Source organism: Haemorhous mexicanus, chromosome 1 (genome assembly GCF_027477595.1).
Source record: "Haemorhous mexicanus isolate bHaeMex1 chromosome 1, bHaeMex1.pri, whole genome shotgun sequence".
NCBI classification, from domain to species: Eukaryota; Metazoa; Chordata; class Aves; order Passeriformes; family Fringillidae; genus Haemorhous; species Haemorhous mexicanus.
The window spans coordinates 132,551,439-132,574,388 of NC_082341.1; the positions used below are offsets into that span (position 1 = coordinate 132,551,439).

A 22,950-nucleotide genomic window follows, 5' to 3' on the forward strand; every position below is an offset into this window, starting at 1 on the left:
TACTTCTGGGCAGTACTTGCTATGTCTACATCACTCCTGATGGATGTCCTTAAAAATAGAAAATGTAGAATATTCCCCATATTCCCCTTCTCAGCCAGATGAGTTTTCACTGATCTTGCCATTTAGAAGCTTTTTTAACTTGATTCAGCTAGGTTAATAGCTATCATATCTTGTGTAATTTAATATTGAGTATTATGAAAAAATTTTCTGCAGCTGACATTCTAAATACTTGTAAACCAGAATAAATTTTCTGCTTAACCTTATTTTGTCAAGACTAGATAACCCCAGTTCCTCCAGCTGCTTCTTAGAGGTAGTGTTTGTAAGATCTCAGCATATCATGGATGCTTTGTCCTGGACTCTCTGTTAACATGCATCTGTACATAGAGCTCTAGCTGAGGTTTAGACCTCAGGTTTAGACCTGTGCTGGGCAGAGCAGGCTTGCACTCTGTATGAGGCTATTTAATGTGCTTTGAGTCCTGTCCTATTTCTCTGACTTCTTGACAGAACCTTAACCCATGGCCAGGGAGAGACTAGATTTGCAGTAATCCAAGGATAATTTTCGTCAACATTATTTACTTGCTTTATCATTCTCATTTCTGATACTGTCACTGACTTTTTCCTAAAATTAAAATTTGGACCTTATTTTCTTTGGATTGAATTCTATTTTGATTTTTTCATATAATCCTTTCAGTTGTGAGGAGATTCTGATTTCTAGTTCTACAGCATCCTCATGTCAGTCTCAGATCAGGGTCAAGGGCAGATTTCATGAGAATTCTTTCCATTCTGTCAGGTATTAATGAAACATCAAGGACAGATGTGTCTGGATCCCTCCCCACCAAATTTTCCTCTTTTGTAGAGAGCTTGAGTGTATTCTGTGGCATCCCAGCACCCCAATCTCTTGAATGGAAAGACAAATAAGAGGTGCATGTTCAGTTCAAAACTGTTAAATTTCTTACCATCAATCTCTCATGCTCTTTTCCAGTTTGGTTATTTAGTTCAGTATGCTTTTCAAACTTGCACATACTTCTCATTTTAGTCAGAAATTTTGGAAATTCTATTGTGCAGGCATATTTTAAATATTTCCAACATTTTCAGGTTTTAGATTCACTGGAAATGGTTGACTATTTTTCACGTAGTATTTATTTCAATAATCTCTCAGCAGCTTTTTGAATAAAAACCATGTGAATATATGAATGTAACCAAATTTCCACACAATAAGTTTTTTCTGTCTGTACATAGATACATTACTACATTGTGGTTGAGGATCATAAAATGACCTTTAGTGATAAATCTAACTCCCCCTTTATTGTAAGAATTTTACTTTATGCTATATCTCTAATTAGATTGTTTGTCATGAAATTTTAACAATTGTGAACTGCATAGTTTTCACATTGCTTTTGCATTCACCACCCTACATGCATATTTTAATTTTTCATATTTCAGAAGGCAGTAACTATTCTATTAATATTGCATTAAACATGAGTGTTCTATAAGCTTTTAGGAACATACTACCCTTGTTCCTGGGCAATAGACTCCATGGGCATATGCAGAAAATGAGCCTATCTTCAATATGGTTTTGTTCATCCACAAGTTTGTTTTCAAGGAAATAGTGCTAGAACTCACTTGGGATTGCTAAAAAGCCTCATTTTTGATCCTCTAAGGATAGACGACCAGTTTGTAGTTCATGAAAGAGAGAGGTTTTTATGTTGTACAGAACAGGGATATAATGCTTTCAGAAAGCAAACTCACAGCCCTTTAGAAAGACAGATGTTGACCACCACACAGCAGTTTCTCCAGGAGGAGGCTGTGGGAAACCCTACTGAAAACCTTGGGAAAATGCAGGTAGACAATGTCCACCCTGCACTGACTGAGCAGGATCATTTGACACAGAAGGCAATCAAGTTTGTCAAGATGTGCCTTTGGTGAATTCAAAAGTTTTTCCCAATCTTGGGCTTCATCTTACCTATGATAGCCCCCAGGAGGATTCATTTAATAACTTTCCCAGGAACTGGAGTAAGGCTGATATGTCCATAATCTCCTGGCTCATCCACTGGAGATCCTCCATTTGTCAATCTAAAGACTAGGTGGAAAAAAGTGTTCACTGGTCAACGGCTCCAGGTCTTCTGAGGGTACTTTGGAATACACTAGGACTTCCACTACTACAATACACATCCCTTACACTACTTAGTGGAGAGACAAACCTCCTGACACCTGCCAAGTTGCTTGTATTCATGGTCATGTCACTTGAAGAACATGATACAATAAATAGATGTTGTCAGATGACAAATACTGAAGAGCAGCCTCTCCAAAAGACTGGTGGTATTTCTCCTTCCCTTAACTTTATCAAGTAGTCAGTGATTATATCATTGCCACAAAGTGAAAAGACAAGCTCCACTCCTTATTTCTAAATTTACTGTTGCTCAGGTGGATACTGTTACTACTGCTAGTATTTTATTCTAGGCTGATTGTAATCCTGATGTCCCATCTTGGCCATGACCACCTAGATGGAAAGCTGTGTTCCTTTGCTCGCTCTGTGTTTTGCCAGGGCATGCTGAAAAAACTGAAACTGTTTCTGAGAAGTCATCTTGGGAAATCCAGATGTTCAAATAGGAGAGGAAGGAATTGAAGCCAAGCCTCACACCACCTAAGCTCTTTGTCAGTAACCTCCTATGGCTGCCATAGCCAGTTCCATGAAAGTATTTGGGGTTAAGGTTGCTAAGTAAAGTCAAAAATCCTTCTGTGGCCTGATTTAGCTCCTAATCCTTTGTGAGAAATTAGTTCTGGAAGACATATACCTCTTCCTCATTTTTGATGGAGAAACCTGAGTGCCTCAGTTCTCTAGCCTTATTAAGGATATTTAAGCTGCATGTTCTTCCTACTGTTAACAAAAGCACATATTCACAGCAGGACCACCAAGTCCTAGGTGTCTGGAATTTCAAGACCAGATTTTGACTTGAAAATTCCACCTTTTTAGATAAGAATTATGTATTCAGATATCTGCATAATTTCAACATTGTAATCCTAAATGCTGAGAACTGCAGTGCTCAGTAATACAATGCATGTGTTTTGTTGACTGGATTCTGATGTGTCCATTTCACAAAAGATTTTTTTTTTAAATTTAAAAACTGTAGCTAATTAACTACTTTCTTGTTAAATTCATTTCATGGGAAAATGTTGCTTAGCCCAGTATGCTTTGTCAGAAATATATTGTTTAACAAAAATTGATGCAGGGCAAGGCAGTTTTCCCCCAGTTTCCTGAATTGCCTCAGTATCCCATATTTTCAGACACATCTGCACTGCACTGAGATAATCGTACGATGATTTCATTGTCCTCATTTCCAAGCCATTTTCTGGTAGCCAAAGGTCCTAGCAGGCTAGAGAAAGGTTAGAGACCTGGAAATCCTGGTGTCTCTTCTCTCCAGTTGTTACTGTGGTGCTTTTCAGAAAGACCTCCATATAGGCTCCTTCAAGACCAGAATACAGGGATTTCTGACTTCACCTGTCCCGGGGTGAAGTGCCAGAGTCCCAGTATCCATGGTTTGGGTGCACTTTGCCATGCCAGAGATCTCCATGGAGCCAGGATTTAACTAGACACACAAACCACACAATCCCATATAATGTGGTATTGTGATAATGTGGTATTGCTTTTTTTGTAAAGTTTAATTCTACAAATAGCAGAAACGAGCGACAGACAGGAATTTCAGTTTCAGTGAGCATGCACACACCAGTAGTCATATCTGAAACAGTGTATCAGCACAAAAATTTCATCCAAATTTCTGGCTCCCAGGGAAATTAGGAAAATCTCTTGTCCAGATTATTTGCTTGTCCTGTCTATTCAGGTTAGACCAGAAGAAATGGAACATATAAACACCACAGAAAACCATTCTACCTTCATCTCCTTGAGCTTTATCTGAAGCCTAGACTCATAAAGTTTCTCAGAGCTATAAACAGAATTGACTGTTCTATTTGGATGGATTTTTAAGTGCATAAAGCACATTCTTTAAAGGCATTCTAAAAGCCACATTACTCGGGAAATTACAGGTTTTGTTTTGCAACATTTTATACATATACATTAGAAGGTTGTGTCCCTTCAAACGAGAGGTGGCAGGGCAATTAAAATAAAATTTTAAAATAACTTTTCCTCATCTATAAAGGAATTATAAACCTGAGCTCCCCTATCTTAAAAACATTAATTTCCAATTCTGTACTCTTATAGTTTCAAAATAATGAAAATTGCCAATTGCATGTTCCAGAAGAGTGAAAGCATTTTTCTACATAGAGGTTGACTTCTATTCACTTGAAAGAATAGAAGGTGATTATATGTTCTGAAAACCACAAATCAGAGCCAGCATATGGAATGATGTGTCTGTGGTGAAGGAAAAAAATACAAATGTTCTATCATTTTTTAGTGTTAAAAAATAACAAACCTTAAAATCAAGTTTTATTTACTAAAAAAGAAACCAAAAATTAGTAGCTTGATTGAAAGGCATAAGTTTTCCTTTTCTTCTATAATGCTATAGTAAAATAATCTACTTAACAATTTTATTTCTGAAATTGCAAACTAGATTTTTTATACCAAAACAAAATAGAAAATTAGATCTGTCAATAAACATATTTTTTAATGCCAGAAACTAAAATCTCACTAGAAAAAAAAATTGCCACATTTTGTACAGCATTAGAAAGCAAGGTTTTTGGCAGCCAACATGTGCAGCTCTCATCTGCAAAAAATGTGCAATCAAATTCTCCTCCATAAATTATAACCAAAAGAATATCACAATATCACGATTAAACACTAGATTTTCAAAAAATGTATTTTATAATACAAGAATCAATTAATTATGAGGGGTTTTTTCAAAATATTGATGATTTGTCACTTTACAGCACAAGCCTTCATTCAGGACGAATGGATTGGATGTTCTTCCTTTCCGCAATGCCAGCAGAAATCAGTTTGCAATTCAGCCACTCTTCTAAAGCTTCAATAGACCAAACAGAAGGTGGCTACCCATCCCTGTGGCACAGCTAACCTAAGGGAAAGTCTTCTTGACTTGCTGGCAATATCAACAACGGTTGTAGTCAAACATAATCCTGTTTATTACTTTGACTTCATAAAAAATCTACTGCTTCTAGTAAATTGAAATATTCTCTTGAAATTTAAACAATCTTTCAGTATTCTTGGTGTTGGAAGTCTGATGGACTGGAGCAATGTCTATGATATGGATGAGCATAGTCTCATTGGTTTCCCTGATCTAACTTCTATCTACTGTACCTACTTCAATTTTTTTAGGTCTTATGCAATAGCTTACTTAAAAATACTTTGAAGCATGAACCAACTTCTCCTCTGGCATTAGTACTAATCTCTAACACACTTGGGGCCATACTCTCTTTTTCAGAGTCTGTTGCTGAAATTATTCTTGTGTCTATTCAAAGTCTGGGAAGCTTAGCACTAGGCACCCTGATTTGTTTAGCACTCTCTTGAATCTAAATGCCAGCACAATTGCAGATGAGCTTAACAGACCTATTTGCAAATTTTGCAAAGGAATTTAATGAAGAGTTTGTTAAGAGAATGGTACAAGGTACCTTGCATCTGGAGAAAATTATAAGAGTAAAAAAAAGTGCAAAATGCCTTCTTTATGTCATATAAAATCTGCAGAATTGTATTTTTAAAGGAATGTGTGTTTTACTCTTGTTTATTAGCTATAGAATTAGATGATTGCTAAATTAATTTATAAGTAATTTATATATAATTTAAAGACTGAAAAACCAAAAAAGAGAGGAACTATTATCTTTTGTTGATGATACCTTTTAGTCTCACTTTTTCAATCACCATTTTATGGGTAAGCCTTTGTGCCATAAAAAAATAAGCAGAAGGGAATAGATACAAGATTCATTACATTTCCAAAACTGGTGGGCTCTAAGAAGGCATGAAAGGAAATACAAAAACACACAAAAGAATTTGACATGGCATTTTTTGATACTTTGAGCTATGTGAAGGTTTTCCTAAGTAGGCACTATTCAGAATTATGCTGACAGCCACTGATCAAAAGAGACAGTAACATTTATGATGCCAAATGCCTAATGCAGTATAATTCATGGCAGAAGCACTGAATCAGATCTACACTTCAATAAATCACATGAGAATCTGGTGCAATCAGAGGAAGGTGACACTCCTGAGTATAATCCACCTCAGGCTTTTCTGTAAAGCAACTAAGCTATAGATAGGTATGAAAAAATTTGTCACCATCCTGGATGGTGACATCCTGTAAGGATACATTTCATGTATCCTTAGAAGAATTCTGGAGCAGAATGGGAAATCAGCATGATTTTTAAAAATAATCTCATACTGATCCAGTGTCATGGCAGCAAAGGTACCCTTAGTTGAAACAGTTGATCTGTTTTTCTATTACTATCTCATACTGCTGCTTGTGTCCCAGAATTTTGCTGCTGATGCTACTTTGGGGATTTTTGTTCACTTTATGTTGGAGCAGTGGCAAATACTGAGATACAGGGCTCAAAACTGATTCAGTTGAAATGGAAAGGCTCTTGCTGTGTGTCCATTAAAAGAAATTTCAAGATTCATGGGGTATACACCAAAACACAAATACTAGTATTAATTCCCTCCAACAGACTCAATTACAATCAAATCAATACTTTAGCATGAAGAGAGTTTCTGTGCATTATAATAAGCAGATTCTTGGAAAGAGTAAAAATATGGAAAAATACCAAATGAGTAATCAGTATTTAGCCCAAACAGAACAGTACCAGGCTGAAAGAGTAGGTAATAGATATCAAACCAATGATCAGACAAAAAAGCTGAAACACATTGCCAGGGCCAAAAAAAGTAGTTCAAGAACAATGGCATGTGCCTGTCTAAGAGATAGATATTAGCCAAACCTGAATTCCATATATATTGGCAAAGAATAATCACCTACTGAACTAAACTGCTCAGTGCCTGACACTGGTTTTAGTAGGCTTATTCTGAACAATAGTGTTTCATGTTGTGCTGGCATTTGGAGAGTCAGTGATGGTATCTGAAATGCAGCACAGATATAATCCATTAAGTACCCTGTAGTCTTGACTCCCAGAGGTGTGTTAATCCTCTCCCCACCAGTGCTCTCAAGTTTTCTTTCAAGAGGAAAAAAACTGTAGGAGATAGGCTCTGATACCTGAGCCTTGTCACAGCATGCATTCAGGAAATGTCCTTGGCCCCTCAGATTGGACATGTCCAGTGGATAGAGGAAAATAAATGTTAGGAAGCTGATCTGTATCACAGCTGCAGATCTATTAAATGATGGGCACTGTAAGGGGGATACAGAGTTCCTCAAACCTGTTTCTTCTTTCTTAGTCAGAGTGATGTTAGCTGTGTTTCAGGACTTGAAATTGTGTTATCCCAAGGCAGTTCACAGAAATGTAGCCACATTATTTCAGTATCACTGCTCCTAGTCAGACACCAATACACCTGCTGACTGTCACGAAACTCGTGTCCTCATGCTGGAAGTGTTTTGTTTTTCTCTACACCTTGTTTCATCTCAGATCAGGAGTGTAATAGCATTTCACCTTGTTTGTAGGGAGAACAATAAAGATACTACCTAGGTGAGGTACAGCTGGACAGCAGAGCAAGGACAGCACAGAGGCCCAGTACAGCTGGCAGCAGTTGCAGTTTCTCTGTTACCGTGCTGTCAGAGACTGCATTAGTTTATGCCTCAAATATTTTTCTATAAAGTTTTGCTCATTATAACAAAAACCTTGAAGAAGTTACAGCCAAAGAAGCCTCCTTGAAGATACCTGACTGGGACTTTTGACTGAAACTCAAATTGCTGAGATTAAATAAAAGGAAAATCCATTCTTCAATAGCCAGAAACAAACAAGTAAACAGGAAGAAGAATGTGAACCAAATCCAGAAGCCATGCTAAAAATCAGGGCGTGGGAGGACATAGCCCACAGACCCATTTGCTGGGAGCAAGTTTGCACAGATTACCCCCCCCAACCAAGGTAGGGGGAGGAAGTCTCGGTGTATTGTAATCTCTGCTCAGGGGCAGTGAACCCATCCTCCATTACACAAACTTGCTATGGAACCCCCCAGCTTGGGAAGGCTATGGGATCCATGGATCCCATTCATATAAGGGGCAGCTGAATCCATCAAAGGCCTCTCCAAAGTGCCCCCCAGAGTCATCCCTGGAAACTTGCACCACAGGACTGCACGTAATGCAATAAATGTGGAGTCTGTTGTAAGAGACAATGGGAAACTCCTCCCCTCAGGGAGATGCCTGGATTTTCCTACCTGAGTGTATATTAACCCATCCTGAATATATTATATATAGATATTAACCTGGCTGGAGTGTATATTAGCCCATCAGATTCTGTGCTTTTTGGAGGCACCTTCACCACCAAGAAACCAGCTGGAGAGGATCAATAGAGAATTGTTGGGATCCACAGAGTGGTGTAGTTTCCTTATTCTATACCTGTTATTCTCCTTCTGTCCCCCCCACATATTTCCTATTTCTTTCTCTCATTCTCTCTCTCTCTCTCTCTCTCTCTCAACTATTTGCTATGAAATAAAACTCATACTATTGTCACTGGCATATCTCATTTGCACCTTAATTCAGGCAGAGGCATTTCTAAGAACCTTAGGAATCGGATCCTGACACATGCCAGAGAGGAGAAACACAAGAGGCTTCATCAGATGGGAGTGAGTATCCTTCTCCTCTCTTTCCACTTGTCTGGCAAGTGTGAAGGAGCCAGACTGACTCATGTCCACTGCCTGTGCGGACACATGGGCGTGTTCTGTTGCTCAGTCGGAGTAAGCATAACTTACAGACATTAAACATAATAAAGTACGGAACCATGCTGGAAATGCAAAAATAAGGAATGTGTCTGACTTGAGATTAGAAAGCTACTGGCAGAAGGCCTTTCTTGGGGGTTCAGAGTCTACTTGTTTTTGTTTGTTTAGATAGCTCCAAGCTAAAAGAAGCATAATTTACAAGTTTGCTAGCAACATGGTTCTCTCCTACCAGCTTGTGCTGTGACTTTGGAAACTCCAGACCCAGCCTTAACTCCACTGAGATATCACCAACAGGTTCTCTGGAGGAGGTGACCAGTAACAGCTAAAGCCCACAGCAGTCATTAGAGGCTGCCAATAAACTAGTATCTGCATTCATGAGTGTGTATTCCTTTTCCCCAAGATTTCCATTCTGGGGCAATGTAACACCTACAGCACCTACACCTGACTATAGACCCTTTCATCATCTGCTTTTCTCTTCCAGGACCTTTTAGTGCTTTTTTTTCCCCTTTGTTTCTGCCCAGAGAACTTGCCTAGTTAGGCAGAAAGGAAAATCTCACAAATGGTGCATACATGCCCTGCAGTTTCATACTGATAGATTGCACCATATTTAATTCCAAAGCTTTTAAAACTGACTACCATTCATTAGTGTCTACATATGGCTACGCATCCCAGCTTGAGCTGTTTGAAACCATCTCCTGAGCACAGGATTTTTCGCCAGCCATCAGCACACAAGTACCATTTGTCTACATATGCAGTGCATTCTCCTATAATCAACTTACTGGTGAAATACTGTATATAAATATCCAAATTAATTCTTCCTCAAGACTGGTCTTCAGATTCCACCATATCAGCCAAAAGCTGCTCTGCTCACTATCGTTTTCCACTTGCTAATTAATTAGAGAAAGTCACAAGAAATACCAGCTAAGTATTTTTGGGGGGCTTAATGAATGAGTCTATTAATTTAAGAAGATTTAGCAATTATGCATTCTCTAATATTGATTTCCACTAAATCCTATCTGGAAATTAAGGAGATTGATAATAAAACCTTTTATTCAATTCCACCACAATATATCTAATGAATAAATTGGCTGCATGCACATCCTTAGAACCAGATTCATTTAGCAATAAATGGTGCGACACAAAAGAGCACATTGTAATTGAAATTAAGGAGGGTGAAAAGCAGGTGTAGGCTGAACTCAGTAATATGCTAATCAAGCACAATCGAGAAAGGAAATTTTATGCGGTGTAGATTTTTTTTTCCTCTGACATTCAAAGAATTTAATTTTCCAACTTCTTTTCTTATTTTTGTGTAGCCGGGGCCTCTTTGTTGGGTTCCTCAGACTGCTGTTTCACAATGAAAAAAAATCTGATGTACAGAGCAGGACACTGTGAGCTGAATCCTGTAGGGTCAAAAAAAAAAAAAAAAAATTACAGATTTAGTTTTGAAAGTTGCTGACAACACATTTCTTCTACTTCAGATTGTTTCTTTTTATTCCAAAGCCACAGAAGAGGAGAATGATTTCCATTAATGCAGAAACTGCATCATGGCCCTAAGAGAAAGGAAATAATACATGAAAAGAAACCTGAAAACAGAAAAGCTCAAATGCTCAGCCTCCTTCATATTCCAGAATGAAAGCTGTAATGGGTTTGCGTAAGACTCATATCTGTAATTATTTCATTTCAAGAGTGGCAATACAATCCATTCAGATCTTTGGAGAGTGGTCAACACCAAAAATCTCTCATAGCCCAGTTGTAAATTCTTCTTTTCATTTCAGTAAACCTCTCACATCTGAGCAGTCTTTTAGGATAGAGCTGAAACAGTAAATTTTCTTAGCATTTTCTCTCCTAGGAAGCAGAAAACAATTTTGTTAATTCTTTAGTGGCTTCTGAACCTTCGGTCAACACATCTTTTTCCTTTCAATTTTCTTTCTTTTTGATTCACTCTTAAGTGTCTGCTACGTTTTGCCTGCACACATAAAGTTTAAATTTCTAGCAGAAAAGATACTAAGGACCTGACTTAAAACCCACATATGTTAACTCCTTTAAGACTCCCACTGGTTTTAATAAAATTTTGATTAAGCAATGTGATTATTCAAATTAGCTTCTTAAATGTACTGTATAATATATCCTAATTTATTGTGTTAAAATTAATCTTTTCTTGCTCAAGGGAAAAAAATACATATAAATGAGACTCTAGCCTTTTTAGACTGAGGTCTTCAGAAACAAAATAATGTCAATAACAGAATCAGACATCAAACACCAGGAGGGCAAAAAAATGAAATACTGATTCCCAAATCATTCATTTCCATAATTTTTTACTTATTATTACATTACTGTTAATAGAATATGTAATAAAATAACTGTCTTGACAGTAATTCATTTAATGCTAATAATAAAGATTCAAATAATACTAAATTCATAGGGACCATGTCAAAACAACTCATTGTGGCTTGACAGTGTATATACAAGGGCCTCTAAAAGTTAATGATTTCATTCTCAGCAGTCATTTTGTGAAGTAAGAAAATACTACTGTCATTGTAAAGACAGCAGAAAGAAAGTAGGTCATTTTCTGGAGTACAGAGTATAGAATGATAGAGCAAAAATGAGAACTCAGAGATGTTTATGAGCTATTCCTACGCCTTTCCTGCATAGCCATCTAGATATATATTTCACCATTTGATAGGCCTTAACTTTATCAGCCCCATATCCCAATCACATATGAAGAGTTGCATCTTACATAACTTTCTAAACAAACTACTGAAACCACAGACACCCTGCATCCTTTAAAAAATTTTGAAATATGTGCATTAGCATGAGAGCTTAGAACAGCAAATGATGTATGAGATGTGGAGACTATGAAGATCGACCCTTCCCTAGAAGTCACTCTTCTTTTCCCTTTCTTTACATCCTTGCTCCTTTCAGATCCATTACCATGGTAATAGAGGCATTGACAGAGATCTAAGGACAAGCTGACTGGAGACAGAAGCAGCACAGAGGAAATGAAAACTGCTAAGCATGGCAGCTGAGAAAGCAAAGGAGTGGTGAAAAGTAGTCTAGAAAGGATGAAATACTGGGGTGTCTGTCACAGGACATGGGAAGACAGGGAATCCATAAAATCAGTCTTTTAACAACAGCCTTACCACACACAACAGCCTGAGGATAAAGTACAGGTACTTTATCCTCAGTTCCTCCCTCCAACAACTGCAGCTCTCTCAGGGTGTGAAGAGGAAAAATAACTCTTTCTCTTACAGTGGTTGCAGTTCTTTTAAAAGGCCTCTCAAGCACATTTAGCTTTGCATTTGCATACTCATATACCATATACTGATGCTCAGTCTCACATTTTCTGCAGCTAAGACATGAATATACAGTAATTCTGGGGCTAGTTATTTTGGTATGATGAAGTCAGCATTATACAGCTGAAAGTGAGAGAAAGCTGCCAAACCTGTATCTTTGATACACCTGAAAGTAAAAATCTCAGAAGAGAAATTTCAGTGTTCTGCTAAGTAGCTCAACAGCTAATAGGTTGGGTAATGTCTGCTCCCTCTGCTCTTTGTGTACCTCATCCAAAACAAAATGTATATGCAGTTTTTGGAGCAGGGAGCAACTCTGACTTGACTTTGGTGCTGGGGAATGCTCCATTAACAACCTGCAGAATCAGGGTCCCTCTACCTATTTCTCAGGTTCCATAAATTCTGTGTCACTTTCTGGGCAGAAATTGGCTTCAAGCAGGAGAAGGAAGCTGGGGACTTGCTTCCCTAGAGGTTACAGAGTAATCTTGCAGCTAATGTGCTCTGCTCCTCAAGCTGAGAATACATATTCCTAAATTTCTCGCTTAGAGTTTGGCTTATCAGAGCGTGCATAATCCAATTCATGGTCCATTAGTCAGATCTGGCCCATGGCACTCTTGTGCCCAGCTTTTTCATTTACAGCTATGAAGCAGAGCTGCTCAGATAGTGAATTCCTCCTGTATGGCTGGATAATCCGTCTCCCTTGGTGAAGAAGTTCTGTTCTCACTTAGAGACAGACCTACTGCCATGCCATATCCAAGGAAGATGAAGCAGGCACCAGCAGACACATGTCTTTTTATGAGTACCCACATAAAACCCAAACTGCCGCTCCCTTGGGCTCCAAGTTAACTGTGCAAAAAGCTGTTCCTCCACAAACCCCTTTCATGAGAAGCTCTGTGCTGTGAATCCTGAGTAGGAGGAGGTGTTCAGGCTAGTTGCATGTGCACAGTGGGAGATTGAGTCTCTGCTGAAGCACTTTGGCTCTGTGTATAGACAGCGGCGAGAGCTGGCACCTCTGAAATGAATTTCCTGAGAGTATTTGATACAGCACTGCATTGCCAAAGTAGCAGTGAGTCCTGGCTTTGTATGTCCCAGATAACTAAAACAGATTACAGCCGCTGAAAAGAAAATTCATTCAGGAATTGAAGAATTCTGGTTTATCATGAATTACTGAAAAACTAATAAATAAGTTATCTTAAATAATGTCTCATAAGAGGAAGGAATTCTTAACTCAGTTTCTTAGAAAGAATCTCATTCTACACAGCAAAATATGCACCAGCTCAATTACAAAGGTGGTATTGCAACATATTTAAAAATTAACATTAATCATCTCTCACCCAGACCCATTTTTTATCTTTCTCCCAGGATGCATGCTCTCTAGAAAGACTTTAAAAACTGGTTATCACAATCAGCTCTTACAGTCTTTAATGTCAATAGGCTTTCAAAACCCTATGGAAAAATTATTACAAAAGCAATTTAAAGTTAATCCCTCGGCAACACTTTTGCAAACATCAAATTAGCAGTGATGAGAATGTCTGGGTGATTTTGTCCTGTTTAATCAACAATGCTGGCCTGGAAGACAGCACAAGGTGATGCTGTGCAGGAGGTCTCTGTCTCAGAGCTGTGTGACTGCATAGAAACATTACATCAGTAGACAGGGCAGGGATAAGAACTAACACTTAATTTCTGAAAGATTTTTAACTTTGCTCTCCTCTAACATGACAGAGAAATATCACAGATCTAAAAATCAGCTATGGTCACCTTTAGGTTTATTTTCCACCACTCAAAAAAGGCTTTACAAATGTGCAAAATACATAGATTAATGAATATCTTCTTAAATTTTACTGAAGATCCAGAAAGGTGCATGAAGTCTTTCCTCCCCCAGGACTGCCAGTTACTTTGGGCTAAGACAGTCTCCTGAAAAATGTTGGGTTTCAATCATGTTAGGTGAATAAGGGCATCATATCTGGGACTCTCACTTGACATCTGGCTTAGAACAAACTTCCTAAGTATATGAGTCACTGGAGTGTTGTATAGAAAGGGGAAAAAAAAAAAAAAAACAGCAGGAAAAAACCATTGCCAACTCATTTTTTTGTGGAGTCTACTGCAGTGGGTATATGACTAATGTTTCAAAGTATGAAAGTAGGACTGAATCTCTCTGGAGAATGTGCAAAATTCATTGGGTTTTGTAATCCTGAGTGGTCTTAGCTATGAACCAAGCTGTGACAGAACTGCCTGCTCCTAACTGTGCTCCATATTGGAACACTTTCTGCACTTTTGGTGCCTCTCTGTGAGTTGCATTCAGTATTTGAATATCCCAGAGAGTATATTCAACCAACATGTGATTGATTGTGAGAATGGTTTCTAATACTGCTAATGCACAGTCTGGGGCAAGCAGCCTCAGGACTTGGCCTTTAATTCAGGTATTAGCAAAATAAGATAGTAATATGCAATTAACTATTCCACAAGCATATTATGCGGCTTACTTGGTTAATACTTATAAGGCACACTTTGGAAATTAAAATACTACATGCACTGAGTATTGTAAAGCATGGAAAAATGTTTGACTTTTTAATTCAGATGGAATGCATGTAACACAATGAAACCATGAGTCTTGGCCAGCACACTAGAAATCCTTTGCCATCTTTCATTTGATATGCAAACACTGGATTAAGTTTCCTTTACTTTGGCCAAACCAGCACTCTCAGTAATCATACTGTGTCTCTCCCACAGCTGTAAAATATTCTTCTTCTAATAGAAGAATATCAGGTGGATTTTGGTAGTAAGGTGCCAATACCTGGAGATATTTTAGGTGTACTCTGGGAGCAAATGTCTGTTCAGTTTGTTAACTGCAGAAAACTGAGAAAGAAAAATGATGTATCATACAGACTTGCAGGTAAACCCTTGAGATGGTAATGGAGAATTTTATTTTGCCATCCCTAACAGTAAAAGAAACTTAAACCTTAATGTTCTCCACAGCAAAAGCAACATACTTATCCCAGCCAACAAGTACAGTTGAACTCCTGATACTTGCCACTAATCACACAGGAATATCAGTGACATAAATGTCAAAAGAGTGAGAGAAATTTTAAAAACACACCATATATAGACTTAGGTTGCTTATACCCCTGGTTTGTTTTCTATTTCAGGGGGTCCTTTCCTCTTTTCTTTTCTTTTCTTTTTCTTTTCTTTTCTTTTCTTTTCTTTTCTTTTCTTTTCTTTTCTTTTCTTTTCTTTTCTTTTCTTTTCTTTTCTTTTCTTTTCTTTTCTTTTCTTTTCTTTTCTTTTCTTTTCTTTTCTTTTCTTTTCCTTTTCTTTTCCTTTTCTTTTTTCTTTCCTCTCCTCTCCTCTCCTCTCCTCTCCTCTCCTCTCCTCTCCTCTCCTCTCCTCTCCTCTCCTCTCCTCTCCTCTCCTCTCCTCTCCTCTCCTCTCCTCTCCTCTCCTCTCCTCTCCTCTCCTCTCCTCTCCTCTCCTCTCCTCTCCCTCTCCCCTCCCCTCCCCTCCCCTCCCCTCCCCTCCCCTCCCCTCCCCTCCCCTCCCCTCCCCTCCCCTCCCCTCCCCTCCCCTCCCCTCCCCTCCCCTCTCCCTCTCCCTCTCCTCTCCTCTCCTCTCCTCTCCTCTCCTCTCCTCTCCTCTCCTCTCCTCTCCTCTCCTCTCCTCTCCTCTCCTCTCCTCTCCTCTCCTCTCCTCTCCTCTCCTCTCCTCTCCTCTCCTCTCCTCTCCTCTCCTCTCCTCTCCTCTCCTCTCCTCTCCTCTCCTCTCCTCTCCTCTCCTCTCCTCTCCTCTCCTCTCCTCTCCTTCCTCCCTCCCCTCCCCTTTCCCTTCCCCTCTTTTTATCCCTGATTTATGCTTTGATTTGCCAATACCAAGTGTTAGCTACAATGACAGTGTTTAGCTATGAACCTTAACACTGCTGAGTTTTGTGAATGTGCATTCCTTGGTGCCCATTGGCCCTTATATACATTACAATACCAGAAGCAGAACAACACAAGAGGAATGCAGATATCAATCTGTCAGCAGCCCTCTGCTATCTGCTGACATAATCTATCAGAGTTTACATGGGGATTACAACATGGAAAAGAATAAAAAGGAGACAAAGGACATAGAGAAGCCTGAAGGTGATAAAAAATTAATGTACATCTCCTTGATTTTAGTTGCTAAAAATACACATTGACTTAGTTAAGAAAAAAATTATTCTTTAGCAGTTGGAATCTTAATCTGCCATTGTTTTATTAAAATGCACCATGAATATTAAATAGTAGATGACTTCACCTCCCCACATAAAGAGCAAAGCCATTTCGTTTGAACTCTTGATCCTCTTTGTTTGCTTGTTGTTTTATGTGTGTGTTTTCTTTGTTGACATTATTCATGATGCTGTGAGACATAATAGAGAACTGGGACTCACCCTAAGTCTGATGTCCATTTGGAACAAATTCAAACAACCCCAACAGTCCAGGGAAAACTCCAACTTCTCTTGTGATCAACACCTGCCAGGAAGCCAAGCCCAGCTGCAAGAGAAAGTCACAGCTTGGCAGATCTCCATCACGAGAAAGGTATGGTTTTTCTCAGATTCAGTTAACTCCTTAAAGATTCCGGCAATGCAAGTCAGCTGATATGCTCCTTAGAACAGAGAAGGTCCCATATTATCAGCATCTAACAACAAAGACATTACTGACACTATTTCAAATTGCCTTTTGAAATTTCAGGAAGGTTTGTCAAGTAAACAGCTACTTGTGAAATACAGAGATCATATAGTCAAATTTTCACTAGAATTTACATAAGACTGAACTCAACATGCATAGCACCACTTTTAGCCTTGATTCAGCAGACTTTTAGGTACTTATTTAACTTAATGTCTGTACTTCAGTGCAAGTGCTTTGCTGGACAAAAGCCCTTGTGAACATATATGGACTCTTAGAAAGTACCTGAAGGAATCAATCTTTCCTGACACTGAGGCAGATTTTATATCATTGCTTAGTTCCTGACTAGAGTAACTGCAGATCAGAGAGCTGAAACATTCAATGACTTAATGTGCTTCATTTCTAATAGCTTCTTGCAGCAACAGTGGACAATGAAAATTATAGGCTTGGTCTGATGGCTGATGATTGCTTGTCCCCATAAATGTACTGGCTGCAAGCTTGGCCCAGCTAGAAGACAAAAGACAGTGAAATTTAGAGAAGTGCTATAGGTCAAGGCTGATGTCTTAACATGGTACTTGCTCACCTTTCATTCTCCAGGATCACTGGAGATTTCTTATATTCCATATTCCATATCTTCCATATTTCTTCTCTTGCCCATGGGCATGCTCAAACACTAACAAATTAAAACTTTATTTAGCTGCTTAGAAGCCAACTATTGCAGCTGAGTTAAGCCTGTCAGCTTCTACAGTTGTCTTTATATTCACATTCATTTTAATAGTTACTCATACTTTGAAGTCTAAAAATTTAAGCCAATCACCTCAGTTACATAGTCATTTTCTGAAAATATATTTTTCATGCCTCTGGTACCTACCAACCCAGAGAGAGAAAGGTAAGCATCTTAAATTCACTTGAAATCTTATCAAAGAAATCCCAATTTAATCTTATCAAAGAAATCCCAATTTAAATGCAATTCTCTTTCAATGCTACATAGGTATAGCCGACTCCCAGCCATCTTGTAAGCTCCTGCAATTGGAAAAGCAAATGCTTATTATCTGTGTAATTGAATTTGTCTCCCATCTCTAATATTGTGAAGTGGAAAGGGTTAGCCAGTCTTTTATCCAGATGTGACATAATCAGCGCCTTTCAGAGACAACTTTCCATGTGGACATTTCCATCTCTTGAGATCAACTAATTCGTTTCTCAGAAAGAGCTATTATAGTCTATGGATCTGTACAAAACATCTTCAGAAACTACATAACAAAGTCCCAGTAGACTCCTATTTGTCTTCTGCTTAAAACTGAGTTGTGTGTTTATACCAAAACCCTGAACATTTTATTTTCTTTTGAGGAGTTGATAACTGTATTCAAACTGTATGCTCTTGATTCAAAACAAACAAAAAATTGCACAAGTCAATTTGTGACTTGTTTAGATGTCTGAAGGTTTAGATGTCTGAAGCAGGAGCTTCAGGACCGCTTTACTCCAACATAAAGGAGAGCTGCCCTTTACCTAGACAAGCTTTCTTTCTTCCCTGATCTGAATCACAAGCTCTTGCTGCCCTTTTGCACCCACTCTGAATGCTAAACTGAACCAAGAAAATAATTGTGTTGAAAAACACCCTGGGAAATGGAAGGAGGCTGTGAGACATTATGGAGTAATTCTTTTCATTCAGATTAGTTCCCTGAACAAGGCCAGTCCTTAAGTCCAACAGAAAGACATGGCTGGAGATGAGACAGAGGGTAGGATTGATTGTCTCATGCCATTTAGATTGGTTTAAAGTGATTACATAATTGCTATCAATAATTAATTGTGATTGCATTGCTATCAATATTATTGCTGCAGATATTAAAAGTAGGGGGCTCTTCTGTAGCTTATGATTTTCTTAGATTCCAATTCAGCAATATATTTAAGAAAGCACATAACCTAAGGTTCCATGTTAAAGCAATACTCTAGTATTTCTGTTTATTAGTTGACTTCCTGAAGTGTCAGATGCAGGGGAACTGTTCTTCTTTTTAACTGTTTCACTTAAAAATAATTAGCTATTTTAAAGAAAGTATTCATTGTTGCTAGGAAATATTGTTTATGAGCTTTTTCTTAAGCAGCTACAGCACCTCAGGGAAGAAAAAAAGACATAAGCTTGGCAAGGAGTAAAATTCCAGGTAAGATTTGTGCTTTTATTAGCCCCAAAAGAGTTGTATGTGATTTAACTAAGTTATACAATATATAAAGGACTTTGCACATGGGCCGTGGAGTATATTGGATGATAAAATTGACTTCTTCTGCTTTTCCAATAGTGCTGACACCAGTAGATAAACAAACTTAGACTCATATGGCTTGATGCACAAGGAAGAATACAGCACATTAAGGAGGATGGAGGTCTCAGAAGTGCTTTCCTAGCATAATAGCTAGTAAGCTAGGATGCTGTTGTAATTTCCTTCTTCATCCTCTGTGGGAATACATGTGAGAACTTAACATGTTGTTGTAAGGAAGACATGCAGCTTCCCAAAGAACACCTGAGAAATCTTCAGAATCAGCATTTTTCAAGATGCTTTGCTTTCTTAATGGAATGGACAAATATTGCAAAGCTGTGGGGGGGGTGGATAAACAAGACAGGGTCATGCCTGGATGGCCGCACACATTACATGATATGTAGTGCAGGGCTGTTATCCAGACAGTAGATGAATCAGGACATATTTCTTCATCCATTTTTCTTTCATAAATGCTTTCTAAAACAATCCTTGAAACCAGCTGAGCAAGCATCAGCATGGCAGAAATGGAAACTCAACATGTTGCCTTTCTAACCTTAACAGTGGCCATTTGCATGTATTTGTTGCAGGGTGGCCCTTCTTACATTCAGCCACATTGATTTTCTCTCAAAAGAAACATACAGTGTGGAAATTCCCAAAAGGTCTGCTCTATATCTCCCTTCTCCTCTTTCTAATCTCACAGATTTCATGTCATTCTATGTCTTGATCTTCACACTTTTTTTCCATTTTTTCTCCAAAGAAATTGCCCAAGTTTATATTTATTTCTTATACTAATCATATATTATTATATTCTTATCTAATTAACCCTTTTTAGTACACAGGCACTAAACTGTGCCCTGTCTCCCTTCCACAAGATAGCTGCTCTCTCTGACCTACAAGCACAACTGCTCCTTAACCTAGTTCTGTCAGAATGATTTGTAAAATCCTCGCTTAGAAGTGTTTTAGTAGGTTTTTAAAACCAAATTCTTTTGACAGAATCAGGCTGGGGACAGCTGTGTATGTAGTTATACTAGCAGATCTGAAGGGGGACTGGAACCTTTGGGGAAGGGAGAAGGGAGTGGCTGTTGAGGAGCCATCTACGTTTCCTCCATGCTTGCACTATCCACCTATTAGTACCCTTGCTAATCAAATTGTCCTAACTTTCCCTCTTTTTCCTAAAATAGACAGACCTGCAATATAAAACCACAATGCTCTCACTCTATTAGACTGTCTAAACCTGCATTTTCATTTTCTCAGCTGATTTTTCTCATTCTCGTCTTTTCCTCATTCTATGGAAATTTCAATATGCTTCTGTACTGACCAGTCCCTCTTTCTAAAAATTTGGATCTTCATTTATATCTCTTCTGTAGTCCCTTTCTCAAAGCAGTTTCTCCCCAAATCTTATTGGATAAGCTCTTTAATTTGCCTTGTTCTAATTAAATTGTGAACTCTTTGGGTGAATGAACATGACTGAAGTGTGCAAAATGCTTTTAGTGTGCTGGTCTGCCAAGTTATAATAACAGCAATAATCAACAGGGTTCCGAAGTTTGAGCACAGGATAATATGCCATGCAGCAGAAAGTAAGCTGATAAAAAGAATAATTAGTAAAAAATTAAAGGAAGAAGGCATGCAGCGCTGAGCAATTTAGGATATTCAGAACCCCCAACAGTCACTGATACATGGGGATGGCAAGGAGAAAAGATAGGTCTTGAGACAGAAGAAAAACTTCACACCTGAAGTACCTGGTGATTCAGGCAGAAAAGTATCTATTCAGGAAACTCCTAAAATGTTGTTGTAGCCCTGGAGCATGCACAGGAGAAAATTCTACACTGCCTTATAGACTGACCCCTGCTATATCTATGGAAATGAGTGACACCTGTGACAGAAAACTAGTTTTAGGAATATATTCCTAGATGGGAACTGTTGAAGACTTTACTGATAACTAAAAGGCCCGACCTTTCTCTGAGCGAAGTAATTTCTGGTGCTGTTTTTAGAGGAGGAAAAAAGTAATAGAAGATGTACAGCATGATGTTTATCTCAATATACAGCCTGTGGCAGACCTAGCTGGTAACCTAGAAAATGCCTTGAAGAAAAATATGAAGTGAAAAAACAGTTTTCATGAATGAGAGAGGGAAAGGGAGAAGAACACTGAAATGCAGAGGATTTCAAATGTACATTTTGTTTCTGCATCTGCACACATACTGTATAGGAATCAGTAGAAGCATTAATTTAGTGTTGGGGTTCCAAATTCGTGCATCTTTGCAATGATATTTAAGTTTGTATAACTGGAGTGTAAATTTGTCATTTATGCTCCCTCTCAGATTTAAATCTGAGCACAATTTCTTCTATCCTCCACCCTGCTTATGCACAGATACACAGCCATCTGCCAGGTGGCTACCTAGGTGAAGTGCTATGGGTTTAGAGTGGTCCTGATGCAAGCCCCATCACTGTAACATGGAGTTTCATGGGCAGTAATGAGTAGCTGAGTCTTTGAGCTTTTTTTTTTCCTCTCACTCTTCTCTGCCCCACTGAGAACCTCTTAAAAGCTTAAACAGTAAAGGTCCTCTACTTCTTGCTTAATTTTGGTTGTTTTTTTTTCTCTTCTTTTTTTCTTTTCCCAGTATAATTGAAAGAAGAATATATTGGAAGAATGTGGAGGGTTTTAAAAAAAAAAAAACAGGAAAAATTTTGACTCAGCAAACAGTTGAACAATTGGCTTTGGAAGAGGATTTAGGCAACAGTGGCAAAAGAATGAGTGTTGACCTGGAAAATCAAGATTCATTAGGCATTTCAGTGTAGGAGAGAAAAGGTTATGCAACCTGGTCAGGTGGAAAGAGACCTAGTAGTCAAGAATTTAGTGACAAAAACAAAAATGAGAGGACTTTACTAAACAGAAAGGAGTTTTGCTGAGAGGAATGTACAAAAAAATTTAAAAAGAAAGAACATGGCAGTAAAACCAATAAAAGTTGTATCTTCTCAAGGCTCTAATTGAATGGAAAGAAATTTATCAGCAACACAGAAATTAGCCATTTCAGACTTATTAATGGAATAGTAATCTGACCAAATAGTGTTCACTAAAAATTGTAAACATATTTTTTAGTATCATTTATACACTCTACTTGGAAATAACAAATTTAATAAAACAACTTCTTGCAAATGATGTTCTCCTTATTGTTTTCCATGCTGCCAACCTTGGAGGAGATCATACATAGACAGCTTGTCTATGTCTGCAAGTTTACCTCCTAGTGTCTGAACATTCACAGCATTGCAGAATAATAGATAACAGGTAACTCATACAAATTTACTCCATTTTAGCTGTGTGAACACCAACAGATATGAAAATTTCCTATTGTGCTTTTGAAAACCTTCTAAACTTTTTCTCCTTCACAAAGTTTAGAAGGAAAAAACGTAAATTTTGGCTGAAATTTAAGTGATTAGAGCTCCAGATACATCTGCATATAAAAATGAAAGACATCTTTGATTAATGGTTTGCTGTATCTTAGACAGCATTACAAATGTTGAGTGAATAACAAGGACATTAATGTGTAGGATGACTGTGTAGAGAATAGGCTTCATACTCAGGAAACATTTCAGAATTTCCATGGGCCATGGAGCAGAAATCTAATGATCTTCTTCCTTTCATCAGGAACACTTTTCATATTAATTAGGTGCAGAAATACCTGCAATATTTCAAAATAATTTACCTTGACTGCAGGACCTTAATACACTGACAGCATTGCTTTATCTCATAATGGCTTTAAAAGCACCCTTTTCCTTTTTAAAGTTTTAAATACATTTAAATTCTTACACTTTTCTTTAAAATGTGATGCTTCAGTTATTATTAGGTAAATCCATTGTGGTCTCACAAAACAATTGCTAGCATCACAAAGGATATGCACAATGGCACAACTCAAGCCGCAGAAAAAAGCTTGTATAAAGACTACTTAACCTAAATTTCAGTGTTCATATTTCTTTATCTGCTTTACACTCGGGACATTATA

General features: G+C 38.1%; 1 long non-coding RNA gene across 1 annotated transcript; it reads right to left on the reverse strand.

Moving 5' to 3' along the window:
* Nucleotides 1–9,881: 9,881 nt before the first annotated feature.
* Nucleotides 9,882–16,718, reverse strand: LOC132332406 (uncharacterized). The gene is made up of 2 exons (XR_009487896.1): nt 16,472–16,718; nt 9,882–10,179 (listed from the first exon to the last, which is right to left on the reverse strand). It is a non-coding gene; the product is annotated as an uncharacterized LOC132332406 (long non-coding RNA).
* Nucleotides 16,719–22,950: the final 6,232 nt, after the last annotated feature.